The following is a 26145-nucleotide window of genomic DNA, read 5'->3' on the forward strand; positions in this document are numbered from 1 at the left end:
ATCAAACTTAGCCTGAGCAATGTATTTTCTCCTTGGTCTTTTCTATGCTCCTCCTTCTTTCTCTATAGGTTTAGCTTTCTCTTTAGCCTTTTGTGTAGTGATACATGCACTAGCCCTTGTGGTAGGTGTTGTAGGTTTGGGCTAGCTTGGTTTAGCAACCTTCTTGGGTCTTGTCACTATTTGTGCCTTAGCCTTTCTCTTCTTTTGATCAGTAGGAGTAGGTGCTTCCTCAACTTCTTCCTTGACACATTCTATAGTTTCCTCAATATCTTCTTCATGGATTGCTTAAAGTCTTCAAAGTAACTGGTCATACCTGACTCAAAATTTTCACCTAACTGTTCAACAAACTCTCCTTATTGAACTATAATAGACCTATTTGTCTTCCATGCCATAGTGCCAAATGTAGGAAATGTGTTTTGAACATAAAATAAGACACATATCAAAATAAATCCAAATTTACACTGTGTACTCTTTGTTTTCCTTATTTCTCCTAGGTTTTCAATCAATTATTGTAGCTATAGCTCAGAAAGATCATATGTATAATCCTTCTTCATAATCTTGTAACCCACATACACTACAATATAGGCTACACTATTCGATCTTCTTGATTGATAAAACTTATGTACAATTACCCTTACTGTGAAATCTATCAGAGGATTTGTTATGGTGTCTATGGTCATTCCCCTCTTATTCTAATGGCTCCCATATTCTTCCCAATAAATTCTTTGGATTCACTTCTCATAGTATTTGGATGATCTAGGGTTGGATACCCTATTACCCTATGGATTATTGCCAATCAAAATTCATTAAAGTCTCCATTAGCAAATAACTTATTAGTGTCCATCTCTTTGTATTGTGTGTCATTCTCTTTAATAGAATTTTTTTTTCTTCTCTTGAAAGATTTCTTTAAGTCTTCTCTTGATTTATTCAATTGATGTATAATGAGTTGTATTTGGATTCCCTGATTCTCAATGATCTTTCCCAACTTGAAGACTTATATTTCCAAGATCTTTCCTCAAAACTTTAAAGCTTCTCTTTTAGAGAACTAGGCTCTGATACCAATTGTTGGAATTTACAATAGGAAAGGTAAAGTTTTGAGAGGAGGAGGGTGGTGAATCAGTGTTTCAAAATTTGACCCATAAAATATTCACCACACATCCATCTCATACATTCAATAAATAAACTAAAATACCATGTGAAACATGTACATCTAAAGCATGTGAACAAGTAAGCATTCACACATATATGACACCATATATGATTACCTAGAAACCCTCGAATAAGAAGGTAAAATTGGGGTGGGGATGACACCCACAAATATTCACTACTGTCGTAATAAAGTGTATCCAATGAAGGTTACAATGTTTGATCATGAGACCTGATCTACACTGTGAAAGGTCTACCTTGTTAAAGGATTACAAAGACTATTAGGTCTTACCCTATTAAAGGGTTTCAACACCCTATTAGAAGTGTGCCTTGGTAAAGGACTTCAACTCACAATTAAGTAAGCACCTTGTTAAAGGATTTCAATATAGTTTGTTAGGACTACTCTATTAAGAGATTTAACTAATTCACTTGTTAGAATGTCTCAACATTGATCCTCTAGTTCAACTTCATTGCTTGATGACAGATCACCTCTAAACTAATGTATTCTTGATCCTTCTTGATCAGATGTCTCTCTGCTATTTACTATTTCCTTCCTCTATTCTCCTTTACCTGATTATGTAATGCAATTTCAATTCACAACTCTTTAGCCACCATGAATACTCTATTTGCACATGCAAACTTCTCTCTTCACTCCTTCCACACACATAGAAATTTTAGGGTTTGTCCTCCTTAAGAATACCTAGGTGACTTAGCGTTAGGTATGAATCAACAATTGTGATTCATTAATTTTTCTACTCAAACCTTCTCTTTACCTGATTGGATGCATGTACTTCATGGAGATTCCAACTTAAGGTTCATCCTTATCACCAAAATATCATAATTCAATTTGTAAGTTGGCTCAAAAATGGTTTACATAGTAGTTTGTGCCAATACAAACAACTATGACAAAACTATGTAACTCGACATCTGAAGTCTCTAATGCTCGACATAAACTGATTTCTATACTATGACTTGGAATTTTAATGACTCAACATGAATTGCTTACTTGACTCTTGAATCACTCAGCATACACTATCTTCTCAACACATGTGTGACTCGACACATGAGTGACTCAACACTCACTGTTGACTCAACATGCACTATCTTATACATGTTGTTCTTGACATATACTACTTGTTCGACATGAACTAAGTAAATGACTTAAGTGTATAGACACTCACTAGTCAAAACCAATTTGAGATTAACAATACAAATGCACATGTGTATATCCCCAAAATGGGGTAAAGTGCACATTTTCACACTTGGCACACCTGTGCACCTTGTTAAGGTGTGCATGTGCATACTTTAAGCACATGAAAGTCTTAAAATTGACATTTTTTCTCTTGTCTAATTTCTTTACCCTTCTTGATTAGAGGCCAAGGTTTGACCTAGACCCAAGAGAGGGTCCAAAGTGATTGAGGCTTTAGACTAGATGCCTCATAGGGAATTTTGAAACTAGGGGGTCCCCATTTTGTGACTCAAAATGGGGCATGCATTGTGAAACCACAAAAAACATCAAGAAAAATCAAAATGTGTCTACCTTTGATTTTAATGTCAAATTTCAAAAGGGAATGTCCAATCTTTTCCAAGTTATAAAGCTAGATGAAAATGTATGTCTTATGACCTACTTTAATGCATTTAATAGTAAAATGGCATATATATTAAGAGATAAGGCCTTAAAAACATTGACGGATGCTTTTATGATTACACTAAATATTGAAACAACATAAGAGCCTTAAGGAAGTTGGAAAGAAGGGATGGTCCTAAGTTATTCATTTCTTGAGGTAAGAAAAGAGAAAATGATAAGATAGATAGGACCAAAAATTTAGAAGAAGACAAGATGGATAAGGTATTGAACATGGTAAAGGACCTAAACCCTACAATTGATACTACTAATAAAGGGACTTCCAATAACAGATCACAATTTGGTAACAATTTCAATAGGCAGAATAGATTGTAGAATTCACCTTATAATATTCAATGAAAGGATGGTAATACTAAGGGGAGTAATGAGAAGGCCACACTAGATCCATTGGAGAGAAATTCTATAAATATTGCAAAGGATGTTCCTTGGTGTATGTCTTATTAATCTCCACATATTCTTGAGTATTGTCCAATCACTCAATCAATTATAGTATCTCAAGAATCTAAACCAAAGGAAGATGAAAATTAAGAGAATCTAGATAATGTAGCATGAAACTTAGCTAACTCTTGGTATGAATATGATGATGATTCTAATAAGGGAGAACCTGATAATGTTGTAGATTCATATAGGCAAATTTATGAAAGGATTCATCAGCAAATATTCTCTAATAATGAAGAAGATATGGATAATAGATATTGTAAAGTGGAATTAGATCCAAGAAATATGATTTTGAGGAAGCCACCCAAAGAGAAAATTGACAAGATCACAACAAGAATTTTGGCTTAAGCTCAAAGCATTTAAAACTTAAGAGATAGGGCTGTGAATGGTGATGGTGGTAGAATGTCTAGAATATTCATCAAGCATATCACTCATAAGATATTAGATGATAGAAAATCCAAGGGTTTATTGGTGATGAGAGTAAAATATTTGAAGCCAAAAAAGTGGGAGCCTAAGAAGGTCAAAGTAGCATAGACTATTGAAATGAAGGAAGAGAATCTAGCAATGAAATTTCTTGAGACAAAGTTCAATAAACAAATGGAGAATTTCATAACCCAACCAAGGGAGAATAGGAATGACAAAGGTATTCTTATTAACATCCCCCCTTAAACTCCTATAGATATGTTGTCTATTCTTTCACAAATTACTGTAAAAGTCCCCTTATAAAAAAGTTTAGGATAGAGGAACATAGGACACAAGCCTTAGCATGGTTAGGAGCTATTGAAAGAACTGATGCAATTGAGGAATTAAAACCTTTAAGAGAGAAAGTGAAATTTTCACATAAGACAAAAGAGGATGAGGGGGTGGCATCTCATATTCCCACCATGCATCTTGATAATTCTAATGCAACATATATTGAAAACATTGACTCATTTTTCTTGAGTCTCATTTTCAATGGGAAGATAGTGAAGAATTTTATGATTGATTCAGGTGCCTCAAATATTTGCATGCCTTACAAGATCATGGATTCCATTGGCCTAAAGATTTATAGAAAACAAGGGATATGTTTTTCCCTAGATTATAGGGAAGTTCATGTAATATGAACCATCAATGCACTACCATGTAAGTTGGTTGCATATCTAGAAAGTGATCTCAACATGAGTGTGTTGGTAGTAGACATCCCTCCTTATTATGGTTTTCTGTTATCAAGAAAGTTGAGTGTTGCTATGAGAGGTAGTCTGCAATGTGATTTTCATTTTCTACTTTTCATATAGGTGACAAAGCTGTAAAAGTAGATAGAGAACCTATTAGAAAGGTCAGGGTTGTTATTGCACCAAAAGATTGACCTGCCAATGCCCAATACAACCAATAGTATTATAGAACCATAGGAGGTGGTTAATCCATGCCATGAATCATGTGAGGAATGTTGTACCACTACCAACAATCCACCTCCTAGTGTCACTCATCATGGCTTCAAAGATTTGAACCTATGACCAAGTTCTGGTACCAATTATTGGAAAGGTCAGGGTTGTGATTGCACCAAAAGATCAACCTATCAATGCCTGATATAACCAATATTCTTATATAACCATAGCAGGTTGTTATTTCATGTCGCAAATCCTGTGAGGGAAAATGACCCACTACCAATAGAACCAAGGGTCACACATATGGTTGAGGAAAACATAGCTAATGATACCACATGTTTTTTAGATATAGAAATTAATGTTTTTAGAGATGAGATTATTGTCTTGGAGAAAGAAATAATATCTTCAAAAATATTGTAAGAAGTAAGAAATAGCTTTAAGAAAGGAGATTTATGGACCATGTATTTTGATGATGCTAATTCCAAGGAAGGAGAAGGTGTTGGAGTAGTGTTGATTTCACCTGAATAGAAAACATTTAGATTTTCTTTTACATTGGATTTTACATGTACAAATAATATTGCAAAATATAAGGCATTACTTTTGGAGTTTAGATTGGATACAAGGTAGTTTATAAAATGTATGCATGTGATTGGAGACTCAAAGTTGGTAGTGTCACAAGTTGGAATATCATATGCATCAAAGAATAAGAAGCTTAAGTAGTATGGGAATGTAGTTTCGGATAAAATTGAAGCTTTTGATGCCTTTGACATTACATGGATTGATAGAAGCAACAACAAGATGAAAGACTTGCTCAAAATTTTTGCTATCAAGCCAAATGATATGAACATTATAGGGGTATCTAAGGTAGAGGTAAAGAGTAGGCCTTCAGTTCTAGAGAATGTTGAAAGTTGTCAAGTCTTTGAAGACTATTCAAACATCCTAAATTTCCTTAATTGTAAAGGTAAGTATCATGGTCAAAAATTAGATTGTAGTGCACATGTAGAAACTATAGATCAGAAAGATGCTATTTTTGGGAATGAATTTATGCAACTCAAAATGAACAAAGTTCCAAAAGGTTTTGATGTACTGGAAAGCATTATTTATAACCAAGATAGGGTAGAACTAGATATAAAGGATAAGAAATTAGAGTAAATGGAGGAGATAAACTTGGGTACCAATGAATCTCCTAAAAAGGTATACATGAGAAAGAGAGTATCTCTTACGGTAAGAAAATATTTTCTTGAGTTGTCAAGGAAACATAGACATGTTTTTGCATGGTCATATGATGACTTGAAGGCCTATAGAGAGGATATTTTTTAACATGTTATCTAATTGAAGGAAAATACCAAACCATTTAGAAAATAGCAAAGGCTAATTAACTCAATGTTAGCTCCTAAGATGCACAAGGAGCTGATGAAGCTCATAGATGCTAGTTTCATAAATCAATCAAGAATTCCACATGGGTCTCAAATTTGGTACCTATTAGAAAGAAAAATAGAGATATCAGACTATGTGTTGACTTCAAAAATTTCAATATTTCATCATTAAAGGATAATTATGGATTACAAAATATGGAGGCCATGTTGTAGAGAGTAATAGGCTCTGATTTGATGTCTATGACTGATGAGTTTTCTAGCTACAACTGGGTATAGGTTGATGAACTAAATAATATAAGATTACATTTATTAAACCATGAGGTACCTATGTATATGTGATGATGTCATTTGGACTTACCAATACTGGAGAAACTTTCCAAAGGGTTATGGATGTATCCTTTATTAACTTCATATATAAATTTATGATGGCATTGTTAGAAATAGGTAATACTGGGGGGGTGAATTAGTATTCTACAATCTTTTTCCCACAACTAAATATTGTTAATTGCTTTATAACATACATATGAAAATAAACTAAAAATATTGAATAGTAAAGATAACCATACACAAAGAGAACTCATAACACCATATTTTGTTAACTAGGGGAACCCTAGCCAAGGGAAAACCCTAGTGGGGGTACCCACAAAATGATCCACTAAAAAAAAGTATCAGGTTAAGGATGTTGACCTTGGTAGGAGTGTATTGAATATATATAGTGTCTCGATGCTTGTTAGAGGACTAGGCCTTGTTAAAAGCCTCAAACCTATTAGGAGTTCATATTACAATTACAATGTATGCAAGATGATCCCACTTCCCAAATATGCTATTATACAATATAATTCCTTTATACAAAAAGAGATAGATAAAAAAATCTCTTACTGCTGATATATTCAATATCTGATCTTACTTTCACTACTCTTCTCATACCTCTGATCATACATTAGAATTTTCATCATATAATTCACATATTACTTTTCATATCACACATCACTTACACCTACTTTGCATAATACAAATTTTCCTTTATATCTTTACATTTCACAAAACTTGCCCAGTCAACCTTCAAGCTTCCATGCTTGGAAAAACACAAAATAAATTCTTTCTAGCTCAAAGTTAACATCTAGGATGCTGTCCCTAATTAGTTAAGAAATTATTTCATATCCAAAATATTTCTTTAATCTATAATACATTTGTAATGTTATGTTCTATTTTGTCTTCTACACTGTCTTACAAATAAAACTATTATATCTATTGTTATACTATCTGTACCATATTACACTCATGCACATGTCAGCATGACACTCTTCTCTATCTACATCAAAGTATGCACACTCCCAAAATGTCTCTATAGATTGTGCATACCAAAATAGTCTCTGTATTGCTAGTAAAACTATCTGATACTTAGAAAATTTTCTATGTCTAACTATGGAATCTTTATCTGTACATTGTGCCTTCTTTTCTTGAGATATATGTTACCATGAATGACAACCCAATAATTACATCAACTTTTCCTACTTATCCATATTGCCAAAAATATCCCCCTTTGGCGTTGATGGCAACATATGGGAAAATTGGCTAAGTCCCAAAATGTGTACAAACTTTACAAAACTTGTGGCCTTAAAAAAAATTAAAAAAATTCAAAACTTATTAATCATTCTAATTTATACCATCTATCCTTATTTGTCCTATTACATAGATAAACTTTACCTTTCTATATACTATTTTGAAATATATAATTTTCCTATAAACTCCCCTTTTGACATTAATGACAAAGGTGTCAAAACTCATTTACAAGTCAAAAAAAATTGTGTTAACTTTTCTTGCTTAACCTAAGATTCTTGATATGCAATCTACAAAAATAGTCTTTAGCCTCTCAAGATGTTTCTTCCATGTGTCCCTCGTGACCTCTGTTGTGCTCAAAAGTGTACACAGTGCATACGATTCTACCTCAACTGCATTTAGGTCAATATAAATGAATTTCTCATAAGAAGTCTTAGAAAAAAGACATTCTTCCAATTGCTTCTATGGCATATTGATCTTTAGTGAGAGATGTTATCTAAATATAGAGAACCTTTTGGTTACCCTTTCCTTTTTTAGTTGGTTTATTTTGATAGTATCATAAACTCTCAATATCTTAGCCTCAAGATTCTCAATGTTTGTATCAGGTGTTAATCTCATTGTGGTTTTGAAAAAGTAGTGACAAAAGACTTAGTCATTATCTAGCAAAGAATAGTGCAATCTGAGTGCATAGTGTATGCCAAGCATAAGCCTCTAGACAATACATGTTGAGTAATATGATAGTCAGTGCCGAGCACTAGTATGTGTCAAGGAGTTAGTATGTGCTGAGTCACATAGGTATCGAGAAAATAGGAGTTGAGAAAAAAATGTACGTTAAGTGATTCATGTGCCAAGAAAGAGTGAGTGCTAATCCATTTAGAAGCTATCAATATATAGAGCACAATGAAGGCCAAGCATCAGAGTCTATTGATGTTGAGTTACCAATCTTTGACATAGATGTTTGTTATGGCACAAAATTCTATGTAAACCATTTTTGGCTAACATGAACATGAATTTTTGATATTAAGGAATAAGGATCTAGTCATATTATGAATCCCTATGCAATTAAATACAACCAATCAAATAAAGGGAAGAGTTAGGCAGCAATAAGGATCAATTGCATCGATTGATTTTAACTTATCCCATCTCCATGATGCCTACAAAAATAGGTAAACCCTAAGGGGAGTGTGTATGAGTATGCATGTGAGAAAGTTGTGAAGATAAGCATCACAGGTGTAAGGAGAGGAATTCTAAAAGCATAGAGAGCATCTTAAGAAGGAAATGATGGCTAAGTTATGGAACTACAATGCAAAATTAGTTTGAGGAGAACAAAGATAGAAAATGAAAGGATAAAAAAGCTATATATGATCAGGAGGATCAAGAGCAACTAGTAAAGAGGAGATCTGACATCAAGAAACAAGGTGCTAATGAAGGATCAGGTGCTAAATCTAACAGGTGATATAAAGTAAATCTCTTAACAGAGTAGTCCTCACATGATTTTGTAAATCTCCTAATAGAGTGCTTAGTTGTGAGTTTAAATCCTTTAATAAAAGTGAGATCTAATAGTCTTGTAAGCCTTTAACAAGGCATACCTTTCATAGGGTAGATCATAGATTATGATCAAAAGTTTGTAGCCATAATAGGCCAAACTTTACCGCTATAGTAGTGGAGATTTTTGGGTGTCATCACCACCCCAGTTTTGCCTTCTCTTTGGAGGGTTTCTGGGTAACCAAAATATTATGTGTCATGTGTTGATTTATTTCATGCTTTGGATGTGATGAATGGTTACTTATTTCATTTTACATGGTAGGTTATGAGATGGATGTATGGTGAAATGTTTTGCAAAGCCCCACTTGGAGATCCTTGGAACAAGGATTCAATACAAGCCAAGATATATATATATATATATATATATATATATATATATATATATATATATATATATATATATATATATATATATATATATTACAAGTATGAATGCACATGACAACACCATACATGGATCAAAAAGATCATAATGGAATACTTTACCTATAAACCTAGCAACCAGCGGATCTCCAAACACCACTACTGACCAAAAAATTTAAACCATGGAGGAACACAAACGATTTCAAATCTAAAACATTCCAAATTTGAAATGCAAGACCACACTAGTACATTAGGCCCCCATTTTCAACCAAATTTTTTGACAAAAGGAATATTTGGGTTGTTAAATTTATTTTTTTTGAAAAAATGGGCCCGATATGGTCAAAATTTTGACCAAATTTTGACTATGGTAAAATTGTTTAAATTTCAACCTTCAGAACATAAGAAAAAAGGTCACGGTAGTGTTAATTTTGTTTTGGGGTGCACCGTGACTGCAATGGGCAGGAGTTTGGTGTAGGGTCAATAGGAGAGGAGAAAGGAGGTAAGAATCTAGTCATTAGATATCATTCCAAGTTTGTTATGTATCAGAAAGTTGCAGAGGCAGATTCCAAAGCTATTCAATGCTTTTACATTTTATCTTTCTCTTCTACTCATCGCAATTTAAAAAAATAGAGCCACTGTTAATTCTTTCAGGTCACAAAGTTATTTTATAGATGATGTTTAGGTTCAAGGTTAGCATATATTTAAGTGCAAGGATAAAGATGTGGAAAATTTATCTTTTTGATATAATGCACTATTCATTTTTTGTATTTCTTTTGCATGCAGGGAATCTCGAGATGTCTTGGTGTTGGAAAACTCTGGATCGGAAACAAAGAATGTAATATGCCATAGCTGCTCCCATTTACTTTTTCACTCAAATTAGCAGCATTACCTCTGACAGAATTTGATCTAGACCCATTCACACAGCTTTGTGGCCATTTTACTATAGATTTCTTTGCAAGACATTAAACAAGAACTCAATCTTTGGGGGGATTGATATATTGTAGAACATCTGTATCTGCATTCCTTTCCTCTTCATTCCAGTAGTTTATTTTCATCTTTCTATATGGCTTGCATCCACAACATGACCTTGGTGAGTTAGGAGTCTTTTTTACTACTTTATTTAAAGAAGAAAGGAAGCTTAGCTTGCAAGTTTTCAAAAGAACTTCATTGTAGAGTTTGGAGCCCTAGCAATGTAAATACTATGAGGAAACTATACGAGATGCATTGTTATAAGTTATACAAGCTTTCCTGGTGCAATCTAGAAGTACCATTTTAAGGAACTGTTTCTCCAAAATAGAAAATGTAATGTAGTGATTCTAGCAAATGACGTGCAGATGGGTATGCTTGTGTGGGAGAAAGAAGAAGAAGAAAAGAAGCAATTTGCTTTATCATCTCTGGCTAAAGATGCAACTCATACTCTTGAAGCTATGTTATATTCTCTCATAGATAGTCCTACTATAAATAATTATTCATTTTTTCCCTCATGCTTGTGCTTTGAATGATTAGGAGTAGCGTGTATCTTTTTGGTGTTTCAAACTGTTGAAACTATCAAGAAACAAAATGCTTAATATCACAGTGAAATGAATCACACAATCTAGGGATTAGCCAATTCCCAATATCAACTATATGAATGAATCACTATAATCCAACTTCAACAAAACCAAAGGATGGTTTCCTACTCTTCTGGCTCTGCTAAACCAAGGCAGGTATACCTAGGGATAATTCTAATGCAATTGTGTATGAAATTATATTAGTTTCATTCTAATTCTCATCTGTTACCTTCACATACATACATAGCTCACTTCAATTCTTCAATTCTCTCAAACTTATACACATTCGTTATTAGTAGATCTGGTCATAATTCTCCTAAAATTTACAAATATTCCTAGAAATAACAACTACCTAAGACTCAGGAATTAGATATAAATGAGTTGAGACCAGCATTTATAATTCTTGAATAGGGTTGAAATAATTTTGATTTTATAAGATGACTTGATATGCAGCAGTAGAATTCATCCTTGTTTAATTTTGATTTATAGGACTAGTGCCTTATCCATTGGGCAAGAAATTGACTATTGGCGGGAGATCTAATTCAAATAACTTGTATAAGAATTAATCAACTACAATCACCCATCTCCATTCTTATGCAATATCCCTTTTATGAACTCATAAACCCTACTAATTTACTGAAGCATTTATATAATTGCTTGAATTAAAAGCAACAATAAAACTAGCATACAACCCATCCAGACTGCATTCAGCCAAATAAACCTTATTTAAGTGACTTCAAAGTAAACAAACCCATAAACTAGAGACAAAAATTGATGAATTAGGTAGGCTTCAAGATTTAAGTTTCTAGGTATTTATTTGACACAATTTTCCTATAGCCTACTTCCACTCTCCCAACTACACCTAAAAGCTACCAACTGCACCCTTTAGGATTCCAACTACACCATGGATGTAATATTCATTGTCTAAGCACAATTAGGGGCATCTTGAGTCATTTTAGTCTTTTTGGGTGTAATCTACTCTATCAAAGCTCATTTGGTTCTTAGAAAGCACTTATTTTGTTCAAAATTCACATCTAGAGTTTCAATTTCATGTTAGGACCTGGAGTAGAGGACTTTTTGTTACTGATGGTCTATTTACAATATGTGGCAATCATTACGAGAACACATTCATTGAAAAACTACTAATGCTTGTTTGTAGGATGTTGTTGAAGACTTGTGTGCTTGTTCAAACTCTATGCATGGTTTTTGTAGATTAGATAACACTTTATTTGGTTCACCAAAATTAAATTTCTATACTACTTGGTGTTTATGCATTGTTTAGAACCCTAGGAGTTGCATGGACATATCATCTCCCCTTGTTATTCATAGATCTTGGGTGCAAGAGAAATTTGTGCAATTTCTATAGAGAGGCCTATCTTGGACACAAGACTCATCACTTGGTGAGCCCCAGGGAGCGACCTTGAAGTGGTGATGGGCCAAAACTAGGTTTCAACATTCCAACCACTATAATAGACTTGATACAATTAATGTCATGTCAATGGTATTGTTGTGTGATAGATCTCCTCCAGTATCCGTGTGGTGTATCAAACCCTAGTTCTTAGGGCTTGAAGACCTTCTGAGGAAGTTTATCATTCACTTTCCAAATGAAATGACCACACTAAATACCTTGTTTTAGAGACCAAAATCCTTTCTACCCACTAGCTGAAGGGGTCACTAATGCCCATGAAGACATCCCATATTCTCACATCCTTAGTAGAGACAATAGTCCCTAGGGAAGTAATGCCCCTAGGGAACCAAATCCTGGTAGCCCCAAGAAGTGAGTTCACTATAAGGGAGAGCCTATGGTGCCAATATTCTAAGTTGTCCACTCTAGATAAGCATGGATGAACTTCGGTTCAAGTGGGAATTCAATGGAATATATAGTCTTAAATCCTAGGTTGTGATGTAAAATTATTCTTGTCTTATTGTGACTTGTGTGTGTGTAAAACATTAATCAAGATAAAGAAAAACTTGCAAATTTACACCTTGGATACTATTCAAACACTTGTCAAAAAAATTCAATATTGTCAAGACATTGTAAACTTTGGTCCAAAACACTTGAAACCTTGAAAATATGGAGACTTGTAACCTTAGGAGTGCTTGGCATGACTTAGATTACACCTTTGCATAGAATCCACTTACATTTATCATTCTTTGAGCTTCATGCTTGCATCTTGTTAGTAAACAAAATTTGTCCTTTGGATAGAAAAATAAAAGAGAACTCAACATGCCCAACTATGAAAGACAAAATACACTAATAGTTGGATCGGTTATCATTGATTGATAACTATCCTCTAAATTAAGAGGTATAGCTCCATAATTTATATATTTGCAATGAATTTAATGATAGGATATACCTTTAATCCAAAGGTACTAAGGTTTTCTAACATTTATCCATAGACATAGGATGAATATGATTGGCTAGATTTATAAACTAAAGAGGAAGAGATTGCCAAATAAGTAGCCACAGGACTATCTAACCAATGTTTTGTATTATAGGAGAGAGAGTGTAGTGCACCAATATTATAGTCAAAGGAACCAACAAATATAAATATATCTTTCTTTTTCAATGAAAGAATTTTTATTTTATTTTATTTGTTTATATTTATTTTCCTTGATCTACAATATTGATGTACATTACTACAATACATTTAACTAACTTCACTAACCAATTTAGTTCCTTCCAACCAGAACATTATTTGAAATTCTAACAAAATGTCTTTATAACCAAATGTATCAATTTCAAATGGAGACACACATTTTCTCTTAGAATCATTTTAGAAACAAAAACATAACAACTTTACTCATTTCTATATACTATAGGATAGTGCATGATATATAAATTTCTTAAATCACTGAATGTAGCAACATATCAACAAGTACAGTCCACTTATATAGTCCACTTATACAATTTTCCAGCTTACAAGCTGTCATAAAACATAATATTGGGAGTTACCCAAGGGTGAATCTCCCTAATACAATAAGAATTCACTTGGAAGTATGTTTTTGCTACAATGAAAATAAGACAACATCCTTCTTCTCTTCAAGTCTTCAATCCATAGATCACAACCTACAGTAAACACACATAAACAAGCCCATGGTACTCTCCTCCCAACCTTAGGCCTTTTAAAGGCCACCCTCTAGCAGGGAGAACCTTGACTAGGTGGACATACATTATTAACAACCATTTACAACACAATGCTCACATTAAAAAACTATTCACACATTTTACAGTTGACAAATAAAACCACAAAAATTCCCAACCAAGGTAGACCACTTAGGATCACATGTAGATCCATCTCAAGGGGTAAGGGTGGAAAATGAATGTTGAGGAGACTCCACCTGCAACTATGCCTTCATTAGGCTATACACTTTATACACATGCCTTCACAAGGCAACCCAACACCACATACATGCCCTCACATGGCATCTTTACAATACTTATAACTCCAGCAAGGTGGCATATGGGGCCCATAACACCCATATGGCATCCCTCTCCTACTCTAGGAGAGACTCTCACCCAACACATTCTCTATGCACCCCTTACCCTCACAAGGCTCTCTTTCCCTCCCAAGAGATGAGACTCACCTTGTCACACCCAAAATAGAAAACTGCAACAAGAACATATGAATTCACAACACAAAGTAAATCACAATACACACATACACCAAAACTAAAACATGATCCCTCAACCTTACACAACACAACATTACAACACACCATATTACAACTACATTACAGAAAACTCACATGCATAACACAATAAAAATAATCTACTTAACAACAAACTTTCATAGCAAGGGTACATAAGGTTACCAACCTAGTTTCCAAGCAAATTTGAGCTCCCTCACTTTTTTACCAGTAATCCTCCTCCTAAGCTATCTTCTTCTCCTTGTTTTTTTTTTCTTTCCCAAAATTTACCCCACTTAGATTCTTTTTCTAGATCTATCCAAAAATTCTCCCCCCAAGAACTCTCCCTCAAGAATGTTTTCTTTTGATGCTTAAGTTTCCAAATTCGGCCAACTTGGGAATCCACAATTTTTGGGTGCTCTTTTCAATGCCTAGGGAAGCTTATAATACTTTAAAAAGCCCCTACCCCCTAGGTATATCATATGGGCTTTAAAATAAGACCTCAAACTACCCCTAGGGATGGTGTAAACCTCCTAGAAATTCACAAAAGGTGTGCATTCGACCTAGCATGGAAAGAATCCCTCTTGGACCCATAAATACACCTAGGGAAAAGAAATCCTACCAAACCACTCCTTGGTTCACTCAACCACCTACCATCCCACTAAGCATGCTACAAAGGAGAACATGTGTCAAGTGACACCACAATACACACAACACACTTGGAAAGCCATCAAGAAAAACAAATTTACTTTTATAGAATCACAATAATACACACAAATTGGTTTTACAAATAAAATAAAAGGGTAAAAAGGTTATACCCTCCTTAGGGTTAACCTTGGTTTTTTCAAACACCTAGCAAGGTTCTCCATAAATCCATGGGTTTATTTCCTGCACACTTATTGCAAATATCAGTAGTCCAAGAATAAGGTGATAAAATGATAATGTAAATATAAATCACATAGATTCTATCATCAATGAATAACATAACTAATATGAAATATGTATTTCCATTCATATCACATTACACACTTCACATTTGTAGCAATTCTCTAATCTAGATAGTAAAACATTATGATCATTTATTCTTACAAAAAATTATGGAATTAATCTACCTTAAGCAATGCATCAAATATAATTCTAGTTTATTCAAATGATACATGAATTCTTAATGTTACTCTAAATATGCTAAGACATGATAATCTAGCACCATATGGAGACCACAATTTAAAAATCAAACATTCACTTGAGTATAACATAAGCTTTAATCATGACATATGGATCATCAAGAAGGTAAGTAAGCATATCTGAATAACATCATAAAAACTACTTAGAATATTAGTGTCCTAGTAACATCATAAGGAATCATCATATAGCCTAATGATATAGGTATCAATGTCCCAATAACATAACATGAAATCAAATATTCTAATGATCAAAATATCAGTGTCCATAGGGGGTAATAGTGTGTCATCTAGAGTCTAACTATCAAAGTCCAAAAGAAACAAAATGTCAATAGTGCTATGATGGTCGGGGTGGGACATGACATCCTTCCCCTCTAGGCATGAACTTCCTCCTGGAGTTCATCAAATAGATAGGGGTAGTCACGTCTCATCTGCATCATGTCCTCCCATGTGGTTGTGACCTCATCATAGCAATCCCATTGGACCTTAACCTGGTCCACTTCTCTGCCTCGAAGTTGAAGGGTCCTGCGGGCCAATATGCGAATGGGCTCTAGGGACAGTTGGCCATCTGGTGCTACTTGCATAGAACCCCAATCTATAACATGAGATGCATCATAAATATACTTCCTCAAGGAAGAGACATGAAAAACATCGTGGATGCATGATAGGCTAGGTGGCAAGGCTAAGCGATAAGCAACTGGTCCTATCCTCTCCAAAATCTCAAATAGCCCAACAAATCGAGGAGTAAGCTTAGAGCCCTTTCCAAAATGGATTGGACTCTTATGTGGACGCACTCTCAGAAATACTCTATCTCCCACCATAAAGGCTTGATCTGTCCTATGGGCATTAGCATACTTCTTCTGTCGATCTTGAGCTTCTCTAAGATGTTGCCTAATCAAAAAGACTTGCTGCTCCATCTCCTTGAAAATTTGTGGTCCAATTGTTACCTTGTCCTCAATCCTATCCCAACTTAATGGTGTTCTGCGAGGTCTACCATATAGGGCCTGATAAGGTGGCATGCCCAAAGAAGAATGGTGCCCATTATTATAGGAAAAATCTACTAGATGCAAATACTCCTCCCATTTAACTTGATTATCCATCACATACATGCGCAACATGTCCTCTAATACCTGGTTAACTCTCTCAGTCTACCCATCTGTCTGAGGGTGGTATGCTGTGCTCAAGTTAAGCTTAGTCCCTAGGGCTCCCTGTAACTCTCTCCAAAAGGAGGAGGTAAATATAGAGTCTCTATCAGAAATAATCTTGTGAGGAATGCCATGGAGTCTCACAATGTCTCGCATGAATACTTGTGCTACTGTAGGAGCAGTGAAAGTGGTACGTATAGGTGAGAAGTGGGCCACCTTGGTCAATGTGTCAACTGTCACCCTGATGGCATCATGATGCTGAGAAGACATAGGAAGACCAACAAAAAAATCTATAAAAATAACATCCCACTTCCACTCTGAAATCTCATCAGGATAAACTAACCCACCAGGATGTCCATGTTCTGCCTTAACTCTCTGGCACTCTAGGCATCTAGCAACTATCCCTGCAATATGCATCCTCATGCCGGGCCAATGAAAGAGTCGTCTCAAGTCTTCATGCAACTTCCTAACCCCTGGATGTGCTACATAAGGTGCCCTATGAGCCTCAAGAATAATAAAATCATGCAATCCTCTAGTAGAAGGTACATAAATGCACCCTCGATGACGTAGAAGTCCATCAGACTCTAACACATAGTTGGAGAACCTCCCCTGAAGAGGCCTCTGAGATCTAATCATCTGACACACATCCCTATAAAAATCATCCTCTAGTAAGTGCTTCATTATTCTCCCCCTCAAATCTGTGCTAGTGACCATGGATGACAACTTATGGCATCTCCGACTTAAGGCATCTGCAACCACATTCTCCTTCCCCTTGATGTAGTGTACATCAAAGTCATACTCACATAAAAACTCCATCCATCTCCTTTGCCAAGCATTAAGGTTCGGTTGAGAGAAAATATACTAAAGGCTGTGATGATCTGAGTGGAGTTCAAAATAGTGTCCCAAAAGGAAATGGCACCATCTAACCAAGGCATGCACTACTGTTGCGAGCTCAAGATCATGGGTAGGATAATTGAGTTCATGAGTCTTAAGTTTCCTAGACTCATAGGCTATAACTTGCCCATTCTACATGAGTACTTCCCCTAACCCATCCAATGATGCATCAGTACACACTACAAAGTCTGCAGAGGGATCAGGTACTACAAGAATAAGAGCACTAGTGAGGGCCTTCTTTAGCTCTTGAAAAGCTCTCTCACATTTTTCTGTCCACTCAAATTTCTTCCCTTTTCTCTGGAGAGAAGTAATAGGATGTGCTATCCTTGAGAAACCCTCCACAAAATGCCTGTAGTAACCAACCAACCCCATAAAGCTCCTGACTTCTGTAACTGTCGTCGGTGCTGGCAAGTCTATAATGGCTCTAATCTTTGATGGGTCAACTAAGATCCCATCACCTGATATCACATGACCTAGGTAGCTGATCTCTGTGCAGAAGAAAGAACACTTCAGCAAATTGGCGTATAATTGATTATCTCTCAAGCACTGAAGGACTTGTCTCAAATTTTCTTCATGCTCCTGTTCATTTCGTGAATAGACCAATATATCATCCAGGAATATCACCAAAAATCTATCCAAGAATGTACAAAATACTCCATTCATAAGGCTCATGAATACAGATGGGGCATTAGTGAGATCGAAAGGAACCACTGTAAACTCATAATGCCCATATCTCGTGCGAAAAGCAGTCTTATGGATGTCACTCTCCACAATCCTCAACTGGTGATATCCTGACTTCAGATCAATCTTTGAAAACACTCGAGCACCTTGAAGCTGGTCAAATAAGTCATCAATTCTAGGAAGTGGATAACAGTTCTTAATGGTTAGCTTGTTAAGCTGGCGGTAGTCTATGCACAACCTCAAGGATCCATCCTTCTTCTTGATAAGGACAACTAGTTCTCTCCATGGTGAGACACTAGGATGAATGTGCCCCTTCTCCAAGAGTTCTTCTAGCTAAATCTTGAGCTCATTGAGCTCATTAGTAGTCATCCTATATGGAGCTCTAGATACTGGTTGGGCCCCTGGAACCAAATCAATATGAAAATCCACTGTCCTGAGTGGAGGCATACCCAGTAATTTAGAAGGAAATACATCTCTAAACTCTTGTAACATTGGGTAATCCTCGAGACATGGCCCATTCTCCTCTCCCTCAAGATCATTAATGGTAATAGCATACAACTGACACCCTTTTCTCATACATTTCTTAAGCTACATAGTGGAGATCATGCGGAGGGACATAGGTCTTTGAATGCCTGAAATCACTCTAGGTGTACCGTGATCATCATTACACTCCACCTCCTTCTTCCTACAATCCACCTTGGCATGGTGAGCACATAGCCAATCCATAGCAAGGACTACATCATATGATCCTAAGGGGGTGATACATAGATCTGCACAAGTAGTGATATCCCCAATCTGAATAGGACAATTCTTGACCATGGATCTAACCAATACCTTAGCACCTGAGGCTAACTCTACATCCTAGCTAACATCTTGCTTAATTGCCACTAGCCTACAATGCTCCACAACTAAGGGTGATACAAAAGAATCAGTAGCTCCTGGATCAAACAATATAGATATACTACTACCACCAATAATACCTGTAGCCTCTATCATGGTAGCTTGATGCTCAGCCTGTCTGTCATCTATTGCTACAAATACCCTATGAGAACATCCCATGTCACCCACTGTTGGTTTGGATGTAGCTACCCTCTGTCTATGTGGAAAATCCCTAGCAATGTGACCCATGCCACCACAAGAATAACAAGGTCCGCAGCTCTGAGTCTATAATCCTGTAGATCGGGGCTGCTGGTGTCCCCCTGTCTGAGTAGATCCACTAAAACCACCTCTAGTGGGTTGCTAAGCCTATGCTGGAGGTGTATGAGAAGCTTGTGCTCTATGATCCTGACGTGAACCTTGTGCTTGCCTCTGCCAGAGAGTAAAGTGATTCATCCTTATGTGTCTCTCATAATATAGGAGGAACTAATACATCATCGAAATGAGTGATAAGAGTGGATGAAATAAAGATTTTCTACATTGTATTCAATCAAAGAGCATGATAATCTTTATGTAGAGGCATCATCTTGGTTTATATAGAATAGAGAAAATTTGTAGAGTTTTTAAAGTGATTATTATTTCTTTCCACTCTACATATTGTTAATCTACATCTGCCACCACTGTGTGTGATTAGCAGAGAACCATTATATATATATGTATGTTAATTCTTTATTCATTTCACACCCCAACACTATCATTAGGTGAGAGTCTTTCACTACAATCCATTTAGTGTCAATCTTCCACTGGGATTCATTTGGTATGAGTATTCATTTGTTTCTAACCCACATTATGATGCATAATGTCAAGTTGCAACATACCAATGCTGCCACAATACTCTTTGTAAATGTTGGAGATAGACCTTTGTGGACCTCAATTGTAGAGATCCAATATCATTCATTAAAAAATATATTAGAGGAACCCTCTTCTTAGAGGAACAAGAAAGTGGTTCATTGTCCATCTATTTACTAGAGCTCTGTATTGAAAAAAATGGGTTTGTTCTTCATATAGAATATTGCACTGAACATCCTTTAAGGTAGTTTGTAGTGAAGCACTCCTAAGAATCCTTGAGTTCACACACTTGTGAGTTGGATGGGAAGTCTAGAAAGGATGCTTAAAATATTCAAGGTATTCTTTTATTTTCTTGCATTTATAGTTAGGCTTTGATACCATGTTGAGTAACATGGATCATTTTCTATAAATGTAATAACATTGCCAATGCTATTAATGATTTCAAAATGCAGATTTGGATCTCATATAAATATGAGAGGAGGAGACATGTCTCTATAGTTTTTGATTAGATAAACAAATTTTGCAGGGATCCTGAAACCCAAGTTTGAAAAAGAACAAAAGCCTGAAAATAAGCAGATAAAGCCCAGCCAAAGGACAGAGGCCAAACAAAAGGCCAGTACAATAGATCACCGAAAAAAAGGTGACCAAAGTGGTAGAAAAACAACCACCAACATAGGTTTTGACTAGGCTCCTGAAATCCAAAGATAAGAGGGGAAGAAACCCCCAACCATTATGTACTACAAAGAACAACATTCCAAAATCCAGGGGGCCAAAAAAGAACAGCAGACCAAAATCATGCCTTGCCTTTAGATCCCTTCTTGTGAGAACGTAATTCCATGTCAAAAGAGGCCATGGATGGCTTGATCTTTTTACCTTTTACTATAGTCCATCCATCCTCCACCAAACCCGCAACCTTCTACCACCAAAAATTAGCAACATTAGAGCCACCAAAAATCACTAAGACCAAGGAAGAGGCTGCAATAGGAAAGTCTACATCCAAGGAAGAGGACACAGGAAGGGCTGATTCAAATGAAATATAAATGGAGGGCACTTTAACTAAGGATCTTACAACCCCCACCAAATCAGTATCTGGCTGGCACTAAGAATCAGCTAAGCTACAACGAGACCCAGAAACCCCTGAAGCTAGGGGAAAAATAGCAGCAGTGGAGTTTGTAGTAGGGACAAGAGAAGGAACAACAACCTTAGATGGAGCAATAGAGGTGGTTTCCCCCAAGACACCAGAAGACAGATCAACTACATCCACAAAATATGGGACAACATAAACTAGAGGAGGAGCAGATGGAGGATCCTCCATAAAAGCACCAGAGGACGAGACAACAGAAACAGAGGATTGATTTGCTGCAACCAAAGGTGCCAAATGATGATCCTTTGCCGAAGAGTTTGGAAAAGTAGAAGAGACCTCCACCACAAAATCTTGAAGAGAGTCTTCATCCCTAGGAGAGAGGACCTTGTGGACCGTGTAGTGATGTTCTAAGACCCCTTTCCACCAAGAAGGGGGCGACTTCGGTCTAGATTTTCCCAGGGAGCAACCAGAAGCCATGTGACCAGTCTTGCAACACTTCCTATAGAGAAAGGGGATACCTTCATATTCAAGAAGGATATTCCAAGATCCTAAAGAAGAAGCCACTTAAATCAATTCTGGGAGTCCCTTAGAAACATCAATTTCAACTAGTATGCGAGCATATGTAGTACGAAAAACATTGGAAGAATATTTATCAATCAAGCAAAAAGAACCAAGGGAACTCCCCACCTCCTCCAAAATAGAATCTACCCAAAGGTGAAGGGGGAGATTCAAAAACCTAACCCAAATAGGGAAAGTGTTAAAGGATTCTGTCAAAGGGTTGAAATCTTTATGCTAGGGTTTAGCCATCAGGGGATACTTCGAATTCCAATAGAAAACATGGTGAAGGATGGTAGCCCTATCAGCAAAAGATTCAAATTTGACAATGAGTAGCCCCCTAGGCAAAGGGTAAATATGGGCTGTCTTAGAAATAATGGGGTTCCAATGATGAGAAATCCAGGCATGTAAGGCTGATAAGGAAGGCCAAAAACCCTTAAAGTAAAAGATAGCAGCATTAGCTGAGAAGTCAGCCAAACAACTAGAGATTTGACATGTCTCTATAGTTAATCATCATTATATTAATAATATAAATAACTATATGTATAACTCATCTTTAAGCATATATGTAATATGTTATTATATTATTATATAATAATATATAATGTATATTATATAAAAAATATATTACATTACATATAAAATATATAGGATATTTATCTTAAAGATGTTTTACCATCAAATCAATCTGACAGAAGCTACAACCTTAACAAAATGAATCATCACCTCATCACCAACTTCAAAAACATGATGTCTCTTAGACTTATCAACATTCACTGTATACTTTTGATTACTTTTTTCCAAGTTCAACTTCACTTCTTCATGAAAAGACTTCATAAAATTAGAAAATTCTTCCCCTTTTCTCTTCTATTAACTAGAAACATCCCTCAAATATGATATACCTCTAGGTTAAATTCTAATAACAATCTCAAAACATGTTTTTTCTTGACTCCTATTGACAAAATTATTATATGCAAACTCATCTTGTGCCAATACAATATCCCAATCGCTTGGCTTATCTCCAAATAAACATCTAAAAAAATTTTCCAAGCTTCTATTTACAACCTTTGTCTTTCCATCTATCTATAGATGGACTGTAGAACTAAATATCAACTCAGTACCCATCTTCTTCCACAAAGTCCTCCAAAAGTAACCAACAAACTTATAGTCTCTGTTAGAAATAACACTTTTTGGGAATCCATGCAATCTAACAATATATTTGAAGAAAATCTTAGCAATATGCACAACATCTCATGTCTTCTTACATGGTATGAAATTTTCCATCTTAGAAAATCTATCCAAAACAACAAATATGGAATCATACCCTCTTGCTATCTTAGGTAATATAAGAACAAAATTCATACTAATGTCACTCCAAGCTTTCTCAAGAAGAAAAATAGGTATATAAAAACTAGTATTCTAACTTATTCCTTTTGCAATTTGACAAATTCCACAAATCCTTACAAAATTCTAAACATCATTATACATATTTTGTTGATATAACTTATCCTTAAGCAAAAGAAAACTCAATGTCTTATAATTCAAAAATGTCCATCCAAACCACCACAATGTTTTTTGTTAATCAAATTAACTCTCATAGGACTTCTTGGTATACACAACTAATTATCTTTGAACAATATACTTTTTTGAATGAAATACTCATCATACTTACTTATTTGATCTGATAGATTTGGTGCTCCACACTCTCTCCACACCTTAGAAAAATAGGGGTAGTATCAAAAAATTCCTTCATTTCATCAAAACCAATAACTTCAACCTTTATCTCGATCATCAAAGAACATCTTATGCTCAATGCATTAGCAACTCGATTAGTAACTCCACTCCTATGCTTGGTCACAAATGTAAAAATCTGCAAGTATTCAACCCACTTTAGATGTCTTTGATTCAACTTATATTGACTTCCCAAATACCATAAAGCTTTATGATCAATATACTGCATAAACTCCTTAGGAATCAAATAATGTCTCCACTTCTTCAAGGCTTTAACAATAGCATACAACTCTTGATCATACACATAATACTTCCTTTTAGCACACAGATATAGTGTAAATACCCTGTTGTATTATCCTTTTCATATGACTAATACAATAACCAATAGAAAACCAATTGAATGCCCAGAATAGATTGCCATTTCTATCATTTCAATTTTCTTATCAAAAAGTACAATGGAAGAAAACTGAAAACCCTTGCATACTATTGGACTAACTATATATGTACTCTTCTTGAAAGAAAACAAAAAATTACACAAGCCTCGGACCATTACAATGCCTTGAAAACTCATTTATATAGATATGAGTTGCAACAAGCAAAGGGAAAATGTGATTGAGAGGTGGCCAAGGAACAAAACATTACACAAAAGACAAAAAGGTCACAATAGAATGCCAGGTGCATCAAATATTCTTTTAGGTAGGCTTGTTCCTATTATTGCTGTACTTATCAACTTCTAATTTGTCTCTCATTGTTTCAAATCCTCAGAATACGTGGCTACCAGGCTAGCCAATGAGGGGTGATCTTTTGATGCCTTCATATCAGTTTGTTCCTGTGGGTTTTCACTACTTTCACCTTGAGTAGGCACTATTTCCTTTTCACTTTCTTCTTCCTTCAATTCTGGTGCTGATGTGTCAATGACCTGCACCTCATCTTCCTGTTCCCTATCATTATCTAAAATGCCTTCCTCCAACTGCTGGTCTGAAGGAATATCTGCCATCCATGTGTTAAACTGTATTTCATCCGACCAGCTGAACCGCAGGATATCATCTTGTTTCTTTAATATATAATCAACCTCCTTTTCAAAACCAACAAATTCTTGCCTCAAAGAATCAAAAGTAACTGGACTTTAACCAATTCCTCTGTTGTGGTGGCCCATCAGGCATGCCCCTTTCCATTAACAACTTTATTTATCCTTATGCAGAAAAGGTCATCCAATTTTTTACTCCATTCATCCTTATTTTTCAATTGGTTCTTTCTATCCAAAGCACAAGGAAACAGATCAAATTTTTGATTCTTGTATTTATTCAAATAAGAAACAATTTTCAGTTGCAAACAACTCTCCTATTATCAAAATCTGTCAAGTTATTAGCAATATCATATAATTATTCAATATGGTCATTTGAAAATCTTATAACTGAATAACATAAAAGGGTGATTTCTTTTTCCCTTTTTCCCCACTTGTTAACAATAGGCTTGAGGATTTCATCATGGGTTTTCAATTGCTCTCATATACTTATTACTCTTGCCAACTGATCAAAGAACAAGGGCCATTCAATCTTATCTACCAAATACATTAGGGCCTTTCTAAGCTTATCCTCATATTGCATATTTAACTCTACATGTAAAGCCCATAGCTTATTTTTTTCTTCTTCAAAATCCTTAGCTATATAATATTCTAGCCTTTGAGGTGTGTTTGGTAGTTCTACAAGGGGGGTGGATTTAAAAGGTTCCACTGGAGGACGGGGGTATGTTATTCTTGGCCTTGTGGACTTCCCCATTACCTTGTTTTCAAGTTTAATTCTCCTTTTTACCTCCCTATTATAGGCCTCAAGAAGTGTTTCATATTTACCCTGTAACTTAGACATGGCTTGTTCCTCCTTCTTTGCAGTATCCAAAAGAAACTTGGAAGATTCCACATTCCAAAATGCTGCCTGCACATGTGAGGTATCAACAACTCTTCTCACAATTAAGCTTCCCATCAAGCTAGAGTCATTTGACTATGATGATGTGGCTTTGGATCCTCTTCTTAGTGACCAACTAACCAATGCAACTTGCTCTTCAACGAATGCAGTGCCTTGAAAGTTCTCTTTATTCTGGTCTTGCAAAGTCAATTTAATTGAAACAGAACTAAAAACTAAAGCATTATCAATATTCCAATTTGGCAACACTAAAATGTTAGATGCCTTGACCATTTTCCTCCCTTCGTTAGGGCTTATATTCTGCAATTCTTTTATCATTTCTTCTTTAGTTTGGTTCTGAATGGAAGTTTCTTCCATTTTTGGATGCTCTATTTTCATCTTTTTACATTTCTCCTCAAAAATGTTCATGTTTTCCCTCCATGCAAATTGCTGAAAAGCCCTAGATTTAAAAAAACTGTCATCAGTAAAAAACTTATGACTTGCCTGCTCTAACACAGGGTCCAATTCCCTGCCACTATAATCTACTACAGTTAGATCCAAACTTGGGAGGGAAGGTTTTGGAGGGTTACCCTCATCTAATTCTGCTTGAGTAATAAAAATACCTCCATGTGAT

The sequence above is a fragment of the Cupressus sempervirens genome, chromosome 10 (genome assembly GCF_028749045.1).
Source record: "Cupressus sempervirens isolate cs-2001-9-10 chromosome 10, ASM2874904v1, whole genome shotgun sequence".
Classification (NCBI taxonomy): domain Eukaryota; kingdom Viridiplantae; phylum Streptophyta; class Pinopsida; order Cupressales; family Cupressaceae; genus Cupressus; species Cupressus sempervirens.